We start from the raw sequence: 22,025 nt of genomic DNA, 5'->3' as shown, positions 1-22,025 counted from the left end.
AAGAAATCATCACAGATGTGGGGGTGTAGCTCAGTGGCAGAGCATTTAACTACAAATCATGATGTCGTTGGTGCAAATCCAGATATCCGCTCTCCCTTTTTTAACTGCATCCTGTTGGGAGTCATTTCGTCGGTCTACCTTCCCTGCAGCTGCAGGTTTGTTGTTTATGTTGAGCAAAATTGAGTCGACAGCAGAGAAACAGGCCACTCGGCCCAACTGGTCTATGCTGACACTGATGCTCCACAATAGCCTCCTCCCTCCCTACTTTATCTGACCCCATCATCATATCCTTCGATTCATTTCTCTCCCATATGATAATCCAGCTTCCACTAAAATGCATCGACAATATTCCCCTCAACTATTCCTTGTGGTAGCGAGTTCCACATTCTCACCGCTCGCTGGGAAAATAAGTTTCTCCTGAATTCCCTATTGGATTTATCAGTGACGATCTTATATTGATGACCTATGGTTTTGGACTCCCAACAAGTGGAAACATTTTCTCTGTGACTGAAATGTTTATAATCTTAAAGACCTCTATCAGGTCACCCCTAAGCCTTCTCTTTTCTAGAGAAAGGAGCCCCAGCCTGTTCAATCTTTCCTGATAGATGTCTCATCTCAGTTCTGGTATCATCCCAGTAAATCTTTTACGCACCTTCTCCAATGCCTCGATATCCTTTTTATAATATTGTGTAATTTTATTATTTTATGTATTGTCTACAGATGGGGATGGGCAACCCAATGGTGTTTCAATATTGACTAGTTTGTTTTTTGAGGAATATATTTCTGCTAAACTCTATTGATCTCCGTTTTCAATATTTGCCTCTGCTGTTCCATCTCTTTGTCTGTCAAAATGTTTAACAGTTTATTTAACGTAGTTCCAATCTCATCCGCTGAAAATTAGCTTTGTTCCAATCTATTACTTTGTCTTACTAATGACTTTCTCAATCTCTTCGGGTAGAGGGATTGTGGGAGTGAGTGAGTGAATGAGTTAGTGTGTGAATGAGTGAGTGTTTGAGTGATTGAATGCGAGAGGGAGGCAGGGAGAGCAGGCTGAAGCGATGAAATGATAAAACAGAGACAGGCAGACAAGAGAGGAATCACTGCTGCATCTAGTATTGGGAACTGAAACGGAGGAGATAAGAAATGTCAGTTTCGGGGAACATCTAGGCAATAGCGATCATAACATAACGAAGTTTCGAATAATGATTGAGAAAGACGGCCACAAGCCTGTCGCCACCAATTTTTGCCTCCATCTGACGGAAACAATGAGACTTTTCAGAATTTTCCACTTTCTTTTCCTGGAGGATTCACACTTTGGACTCTCACAGCCTCCTATTTCATGGCCAGGTTGTGAATTCTGCATGTTACACACTTTTCCATTCATTAAGGCCCACTTCTGTTCCGCAACCTGCAATCGAATGTATTGACTTCAAACAACTTACAGTCACTTCACACACTGTCTCATCCTGTCCACACTTGCCTAATACCTGATGGACGATTATTTATTACATTGATGCGATATTCAGTGCACTTCCATATATGGCAGACAGAGCATGATATTGTGAAACTGCACATTGAACCTGCTGTTTCTTGTGTTGGCCGCTGGGGCAGAGCACAGTGAGATTGCATTTGACTGCAGCTGGAGAAACCTCTGGTTGAAATTCAGGTTTCGTTTGGCTGGTGCTTCTTGTTCCGCGTTCTGTGGTGAGGATGTGTTCACTGAAGCTTAGTCACAAGGCTTTCCATGTTGGGTTGTGCATCGCACCTATACACAATAGTGTGACTCACTGCATTCAGGAAACATTCTGATTGTCATAGTTATTTGTCTCCCAGAATAACTTATGAAGCTTCTGTTCAGGTTGGTTATATCAACAATGGTGACTGCCAGATACTGAGCTCCGTTACCTTGTGTGTGCACGAAATCATCACCGAGCATTTAACGGCAGATAAAGAGGTCTCTGGTTCAAATCCAGTTTCCTCCTTTTAAATTCTTATCTCGGGAATCAGACACTCAGTCCGTCCTTCCCTGCAACAACAGAATTGATGTTTTTATCGAGTCTACAGCAGGGAAGCAGGCCACTCATCTCCTTTGGTCAATGCCGCTGTTGATGCTCCACACGAGCATCCTCCCTCCACACTTCATCTCACCCAATCACACTCCCCTTCCGTCACTGTCCCCCAACCTGTGCTCATCCATCTTCCCTTTCACCCATCTGTCCTGTTTGCTCCGACTTCTCCTCCTGGTGGCGAGTTCCACATTCTCACCACACTGGTGACCATCTTATAGCGATGACCTCTCGTTCTGGTCTTCCCCACATGATGGAAACATTTCCTCCACCCCAGTCCACCTTATTAAAGCCATTATTTATTTTAAGGAAAGTGTTTATGATCTGGAATGCGCTGCCTCATTCGGACAGTGGATGCAGATTCAATTGCAGCTTTCAGAAAGGTAATTGGATAAACACTTGAAGGGATTAAAATTGCAGGGCTACGGGGAAAGAGCGGGGGAATGGGACTAACTGCATTGCCCTTACAAAGAGCCGGCACGGGCTCGATGGGCCAAATGGCTTCCTTCTGTGCTGTAACCAATCATTGATTCTATAATTCTACGTCTGCACAGTGACTGATCAAAGTCAAGCAAACTGAGTCATTGGGAGGAGTCAGACTGTGGGGGATGATTCAGGCTCTGGGGGAGGAGTCAGTGTCTGGAGGAGGACTCAGGCTCTGAATGAGTTATCAGGCTCTGGTGGAGGAGTTAGACTCTGTAGGTGGAGTCACACTCTATGGAGGGGTTAGACTCTGGGGCAGGATCAGACGCGAGGAGCGGGGTCCGACTCTGGGGTAGAAGTCCAGTCTCTGGCTTTGGAGTCAGACGCCGAGGGCGGGGTCAGACTCTGGGGGATTGGTCAGGCAAAAGGGAATAGAAAGAGGTTTGGGGCAAAAGGGAACAGGAAGAGGTTTGGAAGGATGTCAAAAAACAATTCAGAAAGCGATGAGAAACAAGGAAATTAATTCTTAAGGAATATAAAATGAAATAGAAAATTATTCGACAGACACATCAATAACAAAAGTATACTTGCCAGATTATTAGGACCACTAGGGGATACATAAGATAGGGTAAACGTAGAGAAAATGTTTCCACTTGTGGGGAGTCCATTACTGGAGGTTATCAATATCAGATAATCTAATAAATCCACAAAGGAATTCAGAAGAAACTTCCTTACCCAAAAGGTTGTAAGAATGTTGAAAAGGCTATCAAATGGAATAGTTGAGTTAAATAACTTCGATGCATTTAAGGGGAAACTAGATTAGCACACGAAGGAGAAAGGAATGGAAGCTGGATGGGGAGTTTTAGATGAACGAGTCTGGATGCTGACATCGAACACTTGAGCCAAATGGCCTGCTGTAGACTCAATGCAACTCAACGTAAATAACAAACCTGCAACTGCAGGAACAGACTTACTGTATGACTCTCTGGAGAAAACATTTTAAAGATAGAGGGGGCGCCTGAAGTTGAATCAAAGACCGCTTGTTCGCCAATCAAATGCTATACTACCGAGCTAAACCCCCACACCGAGGCGGTTTTTTGCACACACAAGGTAATGGAGCTCAGTACCTGGTCATCATCAATATTGATATCGCCATGCTGAAATGAAACGCCATCAGTTATTCTGGGAGACAAATAACGACGACAATCAAAAATGTTTCATGAATGAAAAGAGTCACACTATTGTGTACAGATGCGATGCACAACCAGACATGGAAAGCCTTGTCACTAAGCTTCAATGAACACATCCTGACCACAGAACGTGGAAATAGAAGCACCAGACAAACGACACCTGAATTTGAACCAGAGTTTTCTCCAGCTGCGGTTAAATGCTCTCTCACTGTTCTCTGTCCCAAGCTCTTTAGATCGTTGCAGTCAACACAAGAAACATTAGGTTCAATGGGCCGTTTCTCAGTGCCATATATGTAACTGTACAGAATATCGCATCAATGTAATAAATACGCATCCAGCAGGCATTAGGCAAGTGTCAACAGGAGGAGATAGTGTGTGAAGTGACTGTAACACGTGTCAAGTCAATATATTCAGTTACAGGTTACGGAACAGAAGTGTGTCTTAATGAATGGAAAAGCGTGTAAATTGCAGAATTCATATCCTGGCCATGAAATAAGAAGCTGTGAGTGTTCAAAGTGTGAATTGTCCATGAAATAAAAGTGGAAAATGCTGAAAGGCTATCTTTGACCGTAAAATGGAGGCAGCAAGTGCTGATGACAGACTTCTGGCCCTCTTCCACCATCATTCTTTTAATCCCTATTATGTTATGATCGCTAGTGCCGACATGTTCCCCTACGATTACTTTTCTTTTCTCATCCGTTTTATTTGCCATGACTAGATCCAGAAACGATACCTCTCTTGTCTGCCTGTCTCCATTTTGTGATTTCGTTGATCCTGCCAGCCGTCCCAGCCCCTATCTCACACTCACTCAATCACTCAGTCACTCATTCACAGACTCACTCACATTCACACTCTCTCACTTACAGACTCATTCACTAAGTAACTCACTCATTCACATCCTCACACAGTCACTCCCTCCCTCAATTCCTCCACCGTAAAAGATTGAGAAAGACAGAAGTAAGACAAGGACCAAAGTGATAGATTGGAACAAAGCTCATTTTGAGCGTATGAGAATGGAACTAGGGAAGATAAACTGCAATAAATTTTGACGGACAAAGAGATAGAACAGGAGAGGCAAATATTTAAAACGGAGACCAATAGAGTTCAGTAGCAATATATTCCTCTAAACAGAAGAACAATCGGGCCAATAATAAAAGAACACTTGTTTGTGGATCCTCGTCGGTACATAATACATGAGGACACTTTTTTACACAGCGAGTGGTTAGGATCTGGAATGCACTGCCCTTGGGGCTGATGGAGGCAGATTCAACCAAGGCCTTCAAAAGGGAACTGGATAAGTACTTGAAACGAAAAAATGTGCAGGGCTATAGGGATTGGGCGGGGGAGTGGGACTAGCTGGATTCCTCTTGCATAGATCTGGCACGGACTTGATGGGTTGAATGGCCCCCTTCCCTGATGTAACATTTCTATGATTATATTCCAAGTTAGTTAAACACGATTTGCCTTCAACAAATCCGTGCTGGCTTTCCTTTATTAATCCACATTTGTCCAAGTGACTTTTAATTCTGTCCTGGATTATTCTTTCTAAAAGCTTCCTCACCACTTCGGTTGAACTCATTGACCTTTAGGTGCCGGGTTTATCCATACACCCTTTTTTCAACAAGTGTGTAACAGTGGATATTATCCTGTGTGGGTTTAGTTCAGCAGTGGAACACTTGACGATAAATCAGATAAGCTCTTGGTTCAAATCCATCTGACGCACTTTACTGAAGGGTCATTTTCGCCTCTTGTGGTGAAGTTGATTTATTACTTTTCCGACTGCGCACATTGTTTGGTGACTTTAGTTCAGACCCATTTCTGTTCCGTAACCTGCAACTGAATGTATTAACTTAACATGTGTTACCATTGCTTTGCCACACGAGCTCCTCCTCTCCGCACTTGCCGAATTCCTGCTGCATGCTTATTATTAGGCAAATAGGAAAGAAAGTGACATGTTGGCCTTTATTGCAAGTGGGTTGGAGTAAAAAAGTAAGGAAGTCTTGCTGTAATAGTACAGAGCTTTAGTGAGACCTCACCTGGAGCATTGTGTACAGTTCTGGTCTCCTTATCTGAGGAAGGATATACTTGCCTTAGTGGCGGTGCAACGAAGATTTACTGGATTAATTCCTGGGATGAGAGGGTTGTCCTATGAGAAGAGATTGAGTAGAATGGGCCGATACCCTCTGGAGTTTAGAAGACTGAGGGGTGATCTCATTGAAACAAACAAGATTATTGGGGGAATTAACAGTGTAGTTACTGAGAGGATGTTTCTGGAGAGTCTCGAAGTAGAGGGCATAGTCTGAGGATAAGGGGTCGGCCATTTAAGAGTGAGATGAGGAGGATTTTTTTCGCTCAGAGGATTGTGAATCTTTGGAATTCTCTACCACAGAGGGCTGTGGATGCTAAGTCGCTGATTATATTCAAGACTGAGATGGATAGATTTTTGGACTCTTGGGAAATCAAGGGAGATGGGGATCGGGCAGTAAAGTGGAGTTGTGGTCGAAGATCAGCCATGATCTGATTGAATTGCAGAGCAGGCTCGGGGGGCTTTATTGCCTACTCCTGCTACTATTTCTTATGTTCTTATCTTATGTTCTTATTACATTGATGCGATATGCTGTACACGTCCATATATGGCACTGATAGCATGATCTTGTGAAACTGCACATTGAACCTGGTGTTTCTTGTGTTGACGTCAAAGATCTAAAGAGCTGGGGTTGGAGCACAGTGAGAGAGATTTGACTGCAGTTGGAGAAACATTTGGATGAAATTCAGGTGTCGTTTATCTGGTGCTTCTAGTTCCGCGTTCTGAGGTAAGGATGTGTTCACTGAAGCTCAGTGACAAGACTTTCCATGTGCGGTTGTGCATCGCATCTGTACGCAATAGTGTGAATCACTCCATTCATGAAACATTTCTGATTGCCGTGGTTGTTTGTCTCCCAGAATAACTGATGAAGCTTCTGTTCAGGTTGGTTATATCAACATTGGTGACGGACAGGTACTGAGCTCCGTTACCTTGTGTGTGCAAGAAATCATCGCAGATTTGGGGGTGCAGCTCAGTATTCGAACATTTGATTGCAGGTCTAGAAGTCTATGGTTCCAATCCAAACGCCCCCTTTTTTTTTCAGTTCATCCTGTTGTGAGTCAGACCCTCAGTCTGCCTTCCCTGCAGCTGCAGGATTCTTCTTTATGTTGAGTTACATTGAGTCTGCAGCAGCGAAATAGGCCATTTGGCCCAACTGGTCTATGCCGGCATTGATGCTCCACGTCAACCTCCTCCCTACTTCATCTAAGCGTATCAGCAAACCCTTCCATTCCTTTACTTTATCCTTTGTTATTTTATCTAGCTTCCCCTTAAATGCATTTAAGCTACTGGCCTCAACTATTCCTTATGGTTGCGAATTCCGCCTTTTCATCAACTCTCTGGGTAAAGATGTTTCTCCTGGATTCCCTGTTGGATTTATTAATGACGATCTTATATTTATGACCTATGGTTTTGTACTCCCCCATAAGTGGAAACATTTTCTTCATGTCTAACAATTTCATAATCTTAAAGACCTCTATCTGTTCACCCCACAGCCTTCTCTTTTCTAGAGAAAAGAGCCCCAGCCTGTTCAATCTTTCCTGACAGTTACATCCTCTCAGTTCTGGTATCATCCTGGTAAATCGTTTTTTTTTGCATCTTCTCCAACGCCCCTATAACCTTTTTATAATATTATGTAATTTTATTATTTTATGTATTGTGTACATATTGGGATGGGCAACCAAATGGTGTTTCATTATTGACTAGTTTGTTCATGTTATTTTGAGGAATATATTTCTCCTGATCTCCGTTTTAAACATTTACCTCTGCTGTTCTATCTCGTTGTCTGTCAAAATGTTTTCCAGTTTTTTTGACGTAGTTCCATTCTGATCCCCTCAAAAGGAGCTTTGATCCAATTTATCACTTTGGTCCTTGTCTTAATTATGTCTTTCTCAATCTCTTCGGGTGGAACGATTGTGTGAGTGAGTGAGTGAGTGAGAGTAAATAGTGAGTGAGTGAGTGCCTGAGTGAGTGAGTGAGACTGAGTGAGTGAGTGAGACTGAGTGAGTGAGTGAGTGAGAGTGACTGAGTGAGTGAGTGTGTGAGTGAACGGGTGAGTGCTTGAATGAGTGCATGAGTGAATGAGCGAGTGAGGGATTCAGTGAAAGTGTGAGTGATTGAGTGTGCTAGTAAATGAGTGAGTGCATGAGTGAATGAGTGAGTGAGTTAGTGAATGAGCGAATGAACGACTGAGTAAGTGAGTGAATGAGTGAGTTTGTGAGTGAGTGTGTGAGTCAATGAGTGAGTGTGTGATTGATGAAGTGAATGAGTGAGTGATTGAGTGGGAGAGTGAGGCAGGGAGTACCCGCACCCCTGGTAAAATCGGGCCCATTTTATTTACTTCACGTGTGTTGCGCCTTGGAATCTTCCGCACTCTGTCCTCTGGAGCTCAAGCATTCTCTGGACAGAATTCAATTCGACCAACAGCAAAACCGAAAAGATGTCGGAAGCTAATTGGTGACTTTTCACTAAAAGCAGTGAAACAGCATGGATCGTGCGGGATTTGAAGCTGAGATCTTGCGTATAGCGCCTAGCATAACCTACATAAGCGAGAATAATATCCCGAAACCAACGAACCGCTAATACTAAAAACGTGCAGCCAATTTAAGGGTGCGCTGCCTCCCACAGCCGATCTGCCATTCTTTCAGACCTCTTCTGTCCATTCAATCTCGTTTTATATTCCGGTACCCAGCAAGATCAAGTTGTGCATTAACTACTTCCAGTCACCAATATTAGTCTCCCTTTACCAAATTGGTTTCGACTGTACGACTTGAATTATGAAGTAAGACGTTTCAGAATTAGTTGCTCTTAAACTACATTGCTTGGGAGGAGACTGAGAGATGTAGAGAAACAGCAGAACCGTGGAGTGAATGTCCACAGATCCCAGAAGGTAGCAGAACAGGTCGATAAGGTGGTTAAGAAGCCATCAAGTATAAACTCCTTTATTAGCCGAGGCATAGAATATAGGAGCAGGGAGGTTATGGTAGAAATTTATAAAACAATAGTTAGGCCACAGCAAGAATACTGCATACAGGTGTGGTCACCACATTACAGGAAAGATGTGATTGCACGAGAAAGGGTACAAAGGAGATTTACGACAATGTTGCCAAACTGGAGAATTTTAGCTATGAGATTAGATTGGATAAGCTGGGGTTGTTTGCTTCGGAACTGAGGAGGCTGTTGGGAGATTTAATTGAGGTGTATACAATTATGACGAGCCGAGATAGAGTGAATAGTAAGGACCTATTTCCCTTAACAGAGAGGTCAATAATCAGGATACATGGATCTAAGGTAATTAGTGGAAGGATTAGAGGGGAGCGAAAGAATTTTTTTCCACCCAGAGGGTGATGGGTGTCGGAAAATCACTGCCTGAAAGGGTGGGAGAGGCGGAAACCCTCATCGCATTGAAAAATAAAAACTTCAATATGCACGTGAAGATCCGTAACCTACAAGATCAGGGACCAAACGCTGGAAAGGCGTTTGAGGCTCGGTACCGATTTTTCGGCCGGCACAGGCACGATGTGCAGAATGGCTTCCTTCTGTGGTGTAACTTTCGAGGATTCTATGATATGAATGCCGTCTGCCTCGGCATCGTGATAATATGCACACTCCCATAAGTATACTTTAATCAAATTGGTGCTTTGTTTCACTGTGAGAGCGAAGAGACATAAGTGTGTTGACATTGGCTGCTGCAACTGGGTTGCACCTTTACTTTTGCGACCGTCTCAGTACTTTTCATTACCTTCTCTCCTGGTGTTGCAGTTTCGTTCAGCCTTCGCCGTTCAGGAAGCCTGAGAAGTCTATCAGGGGACACACAGAGAGGCAAGAGACAGAGACAGGGAAAGATAGAGGGATGCATGCAAGGAAAATAAAGAGTATAAATGTCAGGTTTTTCAATCTAGCAGAATTCAAGTTACAGATTGGGAGATATTGCTTCTCGGTCTTGAAATCTTGGAAGATAAGATTGCACGCCCAATTAAAAGCACCGGCCACGTTGAAGTATCTCTCATGATGGGAGAGAGGTAAATGTGGTCAATTAATTCCACTTAATGTATTTGAGCATTGAAGAGATCTTTAAACCGTAGCACTGCGAACAGAATTGAAACCTCGGCAGGAAAACCCCATTGCAGTTTTGAGACCACCGCTTGAACCAATCGTTCATCGGAGCTGTAAACGGCATGTTCGTTCAGACAGGATTCCATAGAGAAACATGCAGCTGTTGTATAAGCCAGCATTGGTGGTTCAGGGGTAGAATTCTCGCTTGCCACGCGGGAGACCCGGGTTCGATTCCCGGCCAATACACGATCATTTTGCATTCTGCACCAAGGAGGAACTTCGGAAGAGGAGTCTGGTGTTTGGTCCTTCCATCCTGTTCCGCAACTGAATGAGATCATGGCTGAGTTGTGACCAAACTCTCTGTGCCCGCCTGAGCCCCAGATCTCGAAATACCTTTGGTCAGCAAAAATCTCTCAATCACGGGTTTGAAATTAACAATTGAGCTCGCGTCAACTGCCGTTTGTTGAAGAGACTGCCACAATTCTACCTCCCTTTGCTTGTGGACAGTTGTCCCAAATTCACTTCTGAAAGTCTGACTCCAATTTTTAGGCTATGCCCCCAAGTCCGAGACAGCCCAACGAGCGGAAATAGTTTCTATATAAATAACTCATCAGTCCCTCTTAATATCTTGATAATTTCGATCACATCAGCCCTTAATCTACTATATTGCAGGGAATACAACCATAGTTTGTGTAATCTCTCCTAGCAATTTAACGCTTCGTGTCCAGTTATCATTCTAGTAAATCTACACTGCACTCCCTCCAAGGACAGTATATCCTTTCAAAGGAGCGGTGCCCAGAACTAAACACAGTACTCCAGGTGTGGTCCAACCAGAGCTTTGTGTAGCTCTAGAATAATGTCTATTCCCTTGTATTCTCGTCCTCTAAATATGTAGGCCACCATTCCATTAGCCTTTTTGATAATTTCCTGTACCTGCCCATGACATGTTAATGATCTATGTACATGGACACCTAAGTTCTTTTGGAACTCCGCAGTTTCGAATTTTTCACCTTTTGTAAGGTATTCTAACCTATCTTTGTGAGGTCCAAAGTGGATGACCTCACACTTGCCAAAATTGAAATCCATTCCCCACGGTTTTGGCCATTCATTTATTATATTAATGTATCTCTGGAATGTTATGCTTTAATCTACACTGCTCACAACGCTGCCCATTTTGGGGCCATCGGCAAACTTCGATATGTCGTTCTCTAACCCGTCATCTAATATCAATGAGACCGCCTGAACTGGGGGAAATTCACATTCAGCATCAATCTCTTCATCATCTTGAGACATTTTATTTACTTTACATGTGTTGCGTCTTGGGAACTCCATCACTCTGTCCTCTGGAGCTCAAACATGCTCTGCATGTAATTCAATCCTACCAACAGCAATACTGAGAAGATGTCAGAAGCCAATTGGTGTCATTTCACTCAAAGTAGTGGGACAGCAAGGCTCATCGGGGATTTGAACCCGGAACTTCTTGGATATTAATCAACAAAAGCCCCAAAGCGAGAATCATGCATCTGGATCAACCAAGCGCTGTTGCTTGCTTCGTGCAGCCAGTGTAAAGTTTCGATGTCTCACAAAGCAGATCAGCCATCCTTTCAGAATTTTCTATCCATCCAATCTCGTTTTCTATTCCGGTATGCAGTAATATCAAGTTGTACACTAACTATTTAGTGTCACCAATATTTGTTTCCCTTTAAGAAATTGGTTTCATCTGTCCGACTTGTATTATCAAGTAAGACGTTTCAGAATTGGTTGCTTTGAAACTACATTGCTTTGGAGGATACTGAGAGGTGTTGATGAAAAGAGGGACCTTGGAGTGCATGTCCACAGATCCCTGAAGGTAAGAGGACAGGTAGTTAAGGTGGTTAAAAAGGCATACAAGATACTTTCCTTTATTAGCCGAGGCATAGAATGTAAGAGCAGAGAGGTTATGGTAGAAATTTATGAAACTACAGTTAGGCCACAGCAAGAATACTGCATACAGTTGTGGTCACCACATTGCAGGAAAGATGTGATTGCACTCGAGATGGTACAGAGGAGATTTACGACACTGTTGACAGAACATGAGAATTTTAGCTATGAGATTGGATTGGATAGGCTCGGGTTGTTTGCTTTGGAACTGAGGAGGCTGTTGGGAGATTTAATTGAGGTGTATATAATTAAGAAGGGCCTAGATAGAGTGGATAGTAAGAACCTATTTACCTTAGCACGGATGTCAATAATCAGGTTACATAGATCTAGGATAATTGGTAGAAGGATTAGAGGGGAGCGGTAGATTTTTTTTCCACCCAGCAGGTGGTGGGGGTCTGGAAATCACTGCCTGAAAGGGTGGGAGAGGCAGAAACCCTCATCGCATTGAAAAATAAAAACTTCAATATGCACGTCAAAACCCGTAACCAACTGGATTAGGGACCAAACGCTGGAAATTGGGATGAGGCTTGGTACAGCTTTTTCGGCCGGCACTGGCACGATGTGCAGAATGGCTTCCTTCTATCGTCTAACTTTCTAGGATTCTATGTTATGATTGCCGTCTGTCTCGGCATCGTGATAACATACACTCTACCATAAGTATACTTCAATCAAATTGGTGCTTTGTTTCACTGTGAGAGCGAAGAGACTGAAGTGTGTAGACAATAGCTGCAGCAGCTGGGTTGCACCTTTACTTTTCCAACCGTCTCAGTGCCTTTTTTTACACTTCTCTGCTGGTGTAGCAGGTGAGATGAGCCTTCGCCGTTCAAGGAAGTCTGAGAAGTCTATCAGGGGTCACACAGAGAGACAAGAGACAGAGACAGGGAAAGATGGAGAGATGCATGCAAATAAAATAAAGAGTATAAATGTCAGGTTTTGCAAACTAGCAGAATTTAAGTTAGAGATTTGGAAAGATTCCTTCTCGGGTCTTGAAATCTTAGAAGAGAAGACTGGACGACCGTTTAAAAGCACCGGCCACTTTTGAAGTGTCTCTCATGCTGAGAGAGAGGTAAACGCGGTCAATTAATTCCATTTAATGTATTTGAGCATTGAAGAGATCTTTAAGCCGAAGCACTGCGAGCCGAATTCAAACCGAGGCAGGGAAACCCCATTGGAGTTTTGAGACAACAGCTTTGACCACTCGGCCATCGCAGCTGCAAAACGGCATGTTCGTTCAGACAGGATTCCATTTAGAAACATGCAAGCACGACACAAGCCAGCATTGGTGCTTCAGGGGTAGAATTCTTGACTACCACGCGGGACACCCGGGTTCGATTCCCAGCCAATGCACGATCATTTTGCATTCGGCACCAAGGAGGAACTTCGGAACAGGAGTTTGGTGTTTGGTCCTTCCAGCCTGTTCCGCAACTCAATGAGATCATGGCTGAGTTGTGACCGAACTCCCTGAACCCGCCTTAGTCCCATATCTCTAAATACCTTTGGTTAACAAAAATCTCTCAATCACGAGTTTGAAATTAACAATTTAGCTCGCATCAACTGCCGTTTGTGGAAGAGACTTCTACCTCCCTTTGCTTGTCGAAGTGTGTCATAACTTCACTCCTGAAAGTCCTGACTCTAATGTTTAGGCAATGCCCCCAAGTCCTAGAGACCTCAACCAGCGGAAATAGTTTCTTTGCAACTACCCCATCAGTTCCTCTTAATACCTTGATAATTTCGATCACATCAGCCTTTAATCGACTAAATTGCAGGGAATAGAACCATAGTTTGTGTAATCTCTCCTAGCAATTTAACGCTTAGAGTCCAGGTATCATTCTGGTAAATCTACACTGCACTCCGTCCAAGGACAGTATATCCTTCCTAAGGTGCGGTGTCCAGAACTGAACAGAGTACTCCAGGTTTGGTCCAACCAGAGCTTTGTGTAGCTCTAGAATAACGTCTATTCCCTTTTATTCTAGTCCTCTAAATATATAGGCCACCATTCCATTAGCCTTTTTGATTATTTCCTGTACCTGTCCATGACATGTTATTGATCTATGTACATGGAAACTTAAGTTCCTTTGGAACTCCACAGTTTCGAATTTTTCACCTTTTGTAAAGTATTCTGATCTATCTTTGTGAAGTCCAAAGTGGATGACCTCACACTTGCCAAAATTGAAATCCATTTGCCACGGTTTTGGCCATTCATTTATTATATTAATGTTTCTCTGGAATGTTATGCGTTCATCTACACTGCTTACAACGCTCCCCATTTTGGGGCCATCGGCAAACTTCGATATGTCGTTCTTTATCCCGTCATCTAATATCAATGATACCGCCTGACCTGGGGGAAATTCACATTCAGCATCAATCTCTTCATCATCTTGAGACATTTTATTTACTTTACATGTGTTGCGCCCTGAGAACTTCAGCACTCTGTCCTCTGGTGCTCAAACATGCTCTGCATGTAATTCAATCCTACCAACAGCAATTCTGAAAAGATGTCAGAAGCCAATTGCTGTCTTTTCACTCAAATTAGTGGGACATCAAGGCTCATCGGGCATTTGAACGTTGAACTTTCGGATATTAATCAACTGAAGCCCCTCAGCGAGAATCATGCATCTGGATCAACCAAGAGCTGTTACTTGCTTCGTGCAGCCAGTGTAAAGTTTCGCTGTCTTCCAAAGCTGGGGGTGCGACTGCACACCGACCTCTACCACCTAGAAGGACAAGAGCAGCAGGCACATGGGAACAACACCACCTGCACGTTCCCCTCCAAGTCACACACCATCCCGACTTGGAAATATACCGCCGTTCCTTCATCATCGCTGGGTCAAAATCCTGGAACTCCCTTCCGAACAGCACAGTGGGAGAACCGTCACCACACAGACTGCAGCGGTTCAAGAAGGCGGCTCACCACCACCTTCTCAAGGGCAATTAGGGATGGGCAATAAATGCCGGCCTCGCCAGCGGCGCCCACATCCCATGAACGAATATAAATAAAACTCCGCCATGCTCTATGCCAGTGTGATCCGATAGAAATTGCTGACAAGCTGCAGGTGTGGCTTTGGCGAAACCCTTTGAGCCACATGAAGGGATTTAAGTAGAAAACATTTTACACACACACAATATACAGTGAGATGTACTTCATATGTTTATACCTCATAACACACATCTCCCACCATTCAGTACCCGAGGAAGTAAATTCCTCACAACGATCAAAACACTCGCACACTCTGCTTTCCATCTTACAGTTTTATCAACAACACAAGAAAGGGTTAAAGTTCACATGCATACGTCATGCAAATTTTAGTGTTGAGATCACAGGCACAAAGTCTGTGCCCATTACTCATGTTTTTATTTAATAATCGCAATTGCAGTTAACTACTTCTGGATTCCCATTTAGCCAGATGAGGCTATTGTCTATGGTATTGGCCAATACTGCTCAATGCCACAGTGGATTGATTCCACGGGCCGTGTTCTGCTGACCCCCAACAATACACATTCTAACAACAAATAAAAACAAACCTGCCGGGGACGGATGTCGGGTTGGTTTTCTGGAAGGAACAAATCAACTGAGCAGAAAAATCACCTGCAGCCGAGGGCACAAAAATAGTTTTGTAATTGTAAAGGACTGAACGTCAGAAGTGCGATTCAAACCCACACCTCCAAAGGGAAACTACTACCTGAACGCAGTGCCTTAAACCATTCAGTCATCCTGACTCCAAAAGCTTTAGTTTAATGACCCTGATTTTCTCAGGAGGGCCTGATTACCGTTTCACTCTCTCTGGTTCTTGGTAAATCCTGCTGGAAGACCAAGTGACCAGAATGCAATCTCCCCGGATTTTCCTGTGCCCGTGCTCCTGTGTATGTGGAGGTTTGGTCGGGCCGTGGTATTCATTTTCCCAGGGAGAGGCAGCAAAACTCGGTCTGAGACTGCATTCGCTGCTTTCCGTCGGCAACCGGTGATTGGAGAGAGCAGGGCCGGACAATGTTGCTGTTGTCACGGCCTCACTCACTCGGGGAGCTGGGGAACAGCGGAAAACTGATGAGATTGTTGCTGCGTAAAAAATGCGGCTTCGAGCTGCTGGTATTAACGGAGGCAGCGATGCAGGATCCTTTAATGATCTTTCAAAAATAAACTGAAACCTGTCGGAATATGAAAACAATTTTACTTTAACAGTGATTCCTCCTTTTGAACCTTGTCTGTAAAGAAATATACCGATTTCCTTCAAGCCAATCTCGGTTTTTTGGATATTGTTCAGATGCCTGTTATAGACCGCAGATCAAATGGTGGAATACCAGCCACGCTCAGCTGGCAATGTTTACGGTACATTTTCTTGCTGATAAGAGACACATTCGAAACTTGGAAATGTGAGGCAATGAATGTTAAGGTAAAAGTTACCCAGTCGTCACCAGGTGGGTTTGAATCACCATTTTTTCAGTTAAATAGCCGAACGCACTATCCATTTGCGCCACAGAGAGATCACATTGTAGATCCTGAATCGGTAATTCACCGAGCTAAAGCTTCAGCTTGCAGCGATCAATATGACAGCTGTCTTACTATCAGTTTACTTTTCCATCATAAAGGGTGTGCAGCTTGTGCTGTCTTATTTCTGAAAATCAAACTCCCCTTGCCCCTAAATGCCTGTATGTTGGAAGACTCAGTCCCCCAGTAGTAGAGAGGATTGATTTTTCCAGCTGTGATTCACCATAATCGATTTCCGTAATATTCAAATTTGCACAAAATGAGAGGTGTTGAAATGAGCAGGTCCAACGAGCAGGTCTGTGACACTACAGGGTGTCTACAAAGTGGTCTCTTCCACTTACAGTGAAGCGGACGGCGGTTTTCACTCTTAAACCATTAAATGTGACATTAAGAAAAAATGTAACCGAGAAAGACTTGATTTCAGCGCGGTGACACTGGGTCAGAGTAAAGTTCAGTTAATGCGATTGCCGAGTGGCGAGAGGGTGGATTTGGAACTCGTGTCCGGCTGCACTACGAGTTGTCCAGATCTGCTTGTTGCGATATTCCCTTCAATTCATCACTGACAGGGACAGTTTGATTCTAAGTTCCTTTTCTCTGGTGCCTGGTGAGATTTCAAAAATAAAGGTGACCGGTGCTTACCCCAAACTCGTCACTTACACGCTGACAGATACAACGCGGCTCCAATCTGGTTAATTGAGATGAAAACCGAGAGCGATTTCACGATCGAATGCAAAGGCGAACAAAACTCATTCAAAGAAAGTGCAGGTCACTGAGGTGCCTTGAAATTCCTGATTGTTTGCACTAAACTTCTTCCCAAAGCGTTTGAGATTCAGGTTGAGCGATTTGGGGACTTCTCCCTCTCTGCGAAAATTTCATCCTTGATGTCTCTCTATTCCATCCCCAATCCGTCAGTGGCGGGTATCAAATTTCACTGAAAAGCAAGGAAGAAAAAACGAAACCAAAAACTGCCGAAACTCGGGATTGAACCAAGGACCTTTAGATCTTCAGTCTAACGCTCTCCCAACTGAGTTATTTCAGCGCCATATCAAAATTTTACTTTATGTCATTGTCTTGGAAGAAAACATAACCCCAGGCGGAATTGCCCCTCCTGTTCATTCCGCAATTCATATAAAAACATCGCACTCATATATACACACCCACAGTTCATGTATAAACATCACACTCATATAGATACACCCATATTTCATACTTAGACATCACGCTCATATATACACGCCCATAGTTCATATATAAACATCGCACTCATATATGTACACCCGCAGATCATATATAAATATCACACTCATATATGCACTCCTATTGTTCATATACAAACATCACACTCATATAGACACACCCACAGTTCATATATAAACATCACACTCAAATATACACTCCCACAGTTCATATATAAACATCACACTCATATATAGACACCCACAGTTCATATATAAACATCGCACTCATATATACTCACCCACAGTTCATATATAAACACCGCACTCATATATACACACCACAGTTCATACATAAACATCACACGCATATATACACACCGACAGTTAATACATAAACATCACACTAATCCAATCAAACCCATACTTCATGTAAAAACATCACAATTATACATACACAGTTTATAAAACAACAGCGCACTCACAAATCCACACCCAGTTTATAGGAGGAAGATCGGTACCGACCGCCGGTGGAGCTTTCGGAGTTGGAAAGGCGGAAGCAACAGCGACCGAACAAACTCTGGATCTCATCCTTAACACAGACCGGTAGATCCACCTGTGAAATTACACCGCACTTGGGTATCAGGGAGGGTAATGGGTTCTGAGAAGGGTTCAGAGCTTCTAATGGCTACTTAGTGGCGATACACTGGCAGCAAGGGGATCTCACAGAGAAACAAGGAACTTTCAGAGGGCATCTTAGAGTGGAAGGGGGCTCGGAGAGGGGAAGGGAAAATCAGAAGGTATCAGAGAATATATTGAGGTCTCAGAGAGGGGAAGGACTGCCAGAGGGTATCAGAGAGATTAAGGACTCTGAGGGAGTATCAGTGGGTGAAGGGCACTCAGCGGGTATCAGAGAGTGTAAAGGTTGAAAGAGGACAATGGAATCTCTGAGGGTATCAGAGAAGATAAGGAGCTCAGGGAGAATCAAAGAGGGTAAGGTGGGCTCAGAAGGTATCAGAGAGGCGAATGGATCCAGAGTTGGCATCTTCTAAATATGACACTTTCTAAGCATCAACATTTTTAATAACAGCAAAAATGAAGCCGATTGAAACGGTATATGCCGTGTCCCATGTGGAGGGAATGAGAAGATAGTATCGGGCGGGACTGGATATTTGGCAACGCTCACGGTTTCCTTTCACACAGCTCAGTGTTTTTTTTTTAAATAACTGGATTTCATGAACTGGAGATAAGAGATTGCACTTTGAACCTTTCATCACCCACTGTGAAAAATAGAACACAAAACGTCCAATCTGTGGTTTAAACCCACAGACCCTGAGATTAGGAATTTCGTGCTTTACCGACTGAGCTAGCCGGGCCAGCGGCAGGGCTCCTTCTCATAGAATCATAGAATCATAGAAGTTACAACGTGGAAACAGGCCCTTCGGCCCAACATGTCCATGTCGCCCAGTTTATACCACTAAGCGAGTCCCAATTGCCTGCACTTGGCCCATATCCCTCTATACCCATCTTACCCATGTAACTGTCCAAATGCTTTTTAAAAGACAAAATTGTACCCGCCTCTACTACTGCCTCTGGCAGCTCGTTCCAGACACTTACCACCCTTTGAGTGAAAAAATTGCCCCTCTGAACCCTTTTGTATCTCTCCCCTCTCACCTTAAATCTATGCCCCCTTGTTATAGACTCCCCTACCTTTGGGAAAAGATTTTGACTATCGACCTTATCTATGCCCCTCATTATTTTATAGACTTCTATAAGATCACCCCTTAACCTCCTACTCTCCAGGGAAAAAAGTCCCAGTCTGTCTAACCTCTCCCTGTAAGTCAAACCATCAAGTCCCGGTAGCATCCTAGTAAATCTTTTCTGCACTCTTTCTAGTTTAATAATATCCTTTCTATAATAGGGTGACCAGAACTGTACACAGTACTCCAAGTGTGGCCTCACCAATGCCCTGTACAACTTCAACAAGACATCCCAACTCCTGCATTCAATGTTCTGACCAATGAAACCAAGCATGCCGAATGCCTTCTTCACCACCCTATCCACCTGTGACTCCACTTTCAAGGAGCTATGAATCTGTACTCCTAGATCTCTTTGTTCTGTAACTCTCCCCAACGCCCTACCATTAACGGAGTAGGTCCTGGCCCGATTCGATCTACCAAAATGCATCACCTCACATTTATCTAAATTAAACTCCATCTGCCATTCATCGGCCCACTGGCCCAATTGATCAAGATCCAGTTGCAATCCTAGATAACCTTCTTCACTGTCCACGATGCCACTAATCTTGGTTTCATCTGCAAACTTACTAACCATGCCTCCTAAATTCTCATCCAAATCATTAATATAAATAACAACGGACCCAGCACCGATCCCTGAGGCACACCGCTGGACACAGGCATCCAGTTTGAAAAACAACCCTCTACAACCACCCTCTGTCTTCTGTCGTCAAGCCAATTTTGTATCCAATTGGCTACCTCAACTTGGATCCCATGAGATTTAACCTTATGTAACAACCTACCATGCGGTACCTTGTCAAATGCTTTGCTAAAGTCCATGTAGACCACGTCTACTGCACAGCCCTCATCGATCTTCTTGGTTACCCCTTCAAAAAACTCAATCAAATTCGTGAGACATGATTTTCCTCTCACAAAACCATGCTGACTGTTCCTAATTAGTCCCTGCCTCTCCAAATGCCTGTAGATCCTGTCCCTCAGAATACCCTCTAACAAATTACCCACTACAGATGTCAGGCTCACTGGTCTGTAGTTCCCAGGCTTTTCCCTGCCGCCCTTCTTAAACAAAGGCACAACATTTGCTACCCTCCAATCTTCAGGCACCTCACCTGTAGCGGTGGATGATTCAAATATCTCTGCTAGGGGACCCGCAATTTCCTCCCTAACCTCCCATAACGTCCTGGGATACATTTCATCAGGTCCCGGAGATTTATCTACCTTGATGCGCGTTAAGACTTCCAGCACCTCCCTCTCTGTAATATGTACACTCCTCAAGGCATCACTGTTTATTTCCCCAAGTTCCCTAACATCCATGCCTTTCTCAACCGTAAATACCGATGTGAAATATTCATTCAGGATCTCACCCATTTCTTCTGGTTCCGCACATAGATGACCTTGTTGATCCTTAAGAGGCCCTACTCTCTCCCTAGTTACCCTTTTGCCCTTTATGTATTTGTAGCAGCTCTTTGGATTCACCTTTGCCTGATCTGCCAAAGCAATCTCATATCCCCTTTTTGCCCTCCTGATTTCTCTCTTAAATCTACTCTGCTCGGCTCGGCTCCTCTCAGCTGTTCTCAGCGCTCTGAAATCCCGCCTTTTATCGGACGCTCCCTCCGCTCCGCTCGGCTCCTCTCAGCTGTTCTCAGCGCTCTGAAATCCCGCCTTTTATCGGACGCTCCCTCCGCTCGGCTCGGCTCCTCTCAGCAGAGAGGCAGTTGGTGACGTTGCGGTGGGGGTTCAGTTTGACCGGTGGTTGCTTCGAAACACCCGCTTTTCATTCTCGAGTCAATCTGATGCCTTTTACCAGTCGCCCAGCCTCGCGCTGAGCAGAAGAGGAACATCGGGACAGGAGAAGACCATTCAGCCCCTCGAACCTGCTGACCCATTCAATTAGATCATGTGGTGATCAGTTACTCATCTCTGTTTCCCCGCCTCGGACTCATATTCCTTGGTAACCGAACCGGAAAAAGATCGATGAAAATCAGATTTGAAAATTTGATTTAAGCCACAATCCACATACTTTGGGATGAGATAGTTCCAGCTTCCGGCCGTATTTTGTTTGCTAAAGTGATTCCTGATTTCTTGCATGATTAGTCCAGCTCCAATTTCATTTTGGATTCGGCTAACAGAGAGAGAGAAAAAGGCCGCCTTAACCGGAGATTGATCCTTTAACGATCTCTCACAAATCAACTGAAACCAGTCGGAATGTGAATACCATTTCACTTTTCCAAAATAAAGGGAGTGACATTCATTGTGGAAACAGTCTGATGTCGCTCACTGCAGAAATATCCATGTCAGTGTGATTCAGTCTGAAGGAGCTCGCCTGCAACCTTCGAACCTTCTCTGTCAAGAAGTATTCCGACTTCGTTGAAGCTAATCTCGTTTTTTTTGGATATTTTTCCGATGCCTGTTATCCAACCGCAGAATAAATGGTGGAAAATCAGACGCACGACAGCTGGCAATGTTTCCGGTACATTATCTGGCAGATGAGACACACATTCGAACCGAAGAAATGCGAAACAATGAATGTGAAGGTAAAATGTCGCTTCAGCGTCTCCGGGTGGGTTCGAACGACCAACTTTTCAGTTCACAAACGAACGCGCGAGCGAATTGCGTCACAGACCCGGAGCTTGCAGTTGTTCAAAGACGAATTCATCGAGCTGAAGCTTCAGGTTGCCGCGCACAATGCAACAGCTTTCTTCCAATCAGTTTACTTTTCCAAATTAAAGGGTGTGCAGCTTGCATGAGTGAAAATTTGTGCTGTATTATTTCTGAAAATTAAAGTCAGCTTGCCATTAAACACCTGTAATTTGAAAGACTCAGTCCCCTCGGAGTCGAGAGGATTGATTATTGAGCTGTGATTCGCCATTCTCTG

General features: G+C 43.9%; 2 non-coding genes across 2 annotated transcripts; one reads left to right on the top strand and one right to left on the bottom strand.

The window, feature by feature from the left end:
* The first annotated feature begins 9,993 nt into the window (after positions 1–9,993).
* trnag-gcc (transfer RNA glycine (anticodon GCC)) lies at positions 9,994–10,064 on the top strand. The gene has a single exon. It is a non-coding gene; the product is annotated as a tRNA-Gly (tRNA).
* Positions 10,065–17,187: 7,123 nt separating this feature from the next.
* trnaf-gaa (transfer RNA phenylalanine (anticodon GAA)) lies at positions 17,188–17,260 on the bottom strand. The gene has a single exon. It is a non-coding gene; the product is annotated as a tRNA-Phe (tRNA).
* Positions 17,261–22,025: the final 4,765 nt, after the last annotated feature.

The sequence above is a fragment of the Heptranchias perlo genome, chromosome 20 (assembly GCF_035084215.1).
Source record: "Heptranchias perlo isolate sHepPer1 chromosome 20, sHepPer1.hap1, whole genome shotgun sequence".
Classification (NCBI taxonomy): Eukaryota; Metazoa; Chordata; class Chondrichthyes; order Hexanchiformes; family Hexanchidae; genus Heptranchias; species Heptranchias perlo.
Note: the sequence above shows the minus strand (reverse complement) of the source record. Positions and strands in the feature narration are given on the sequence as shown.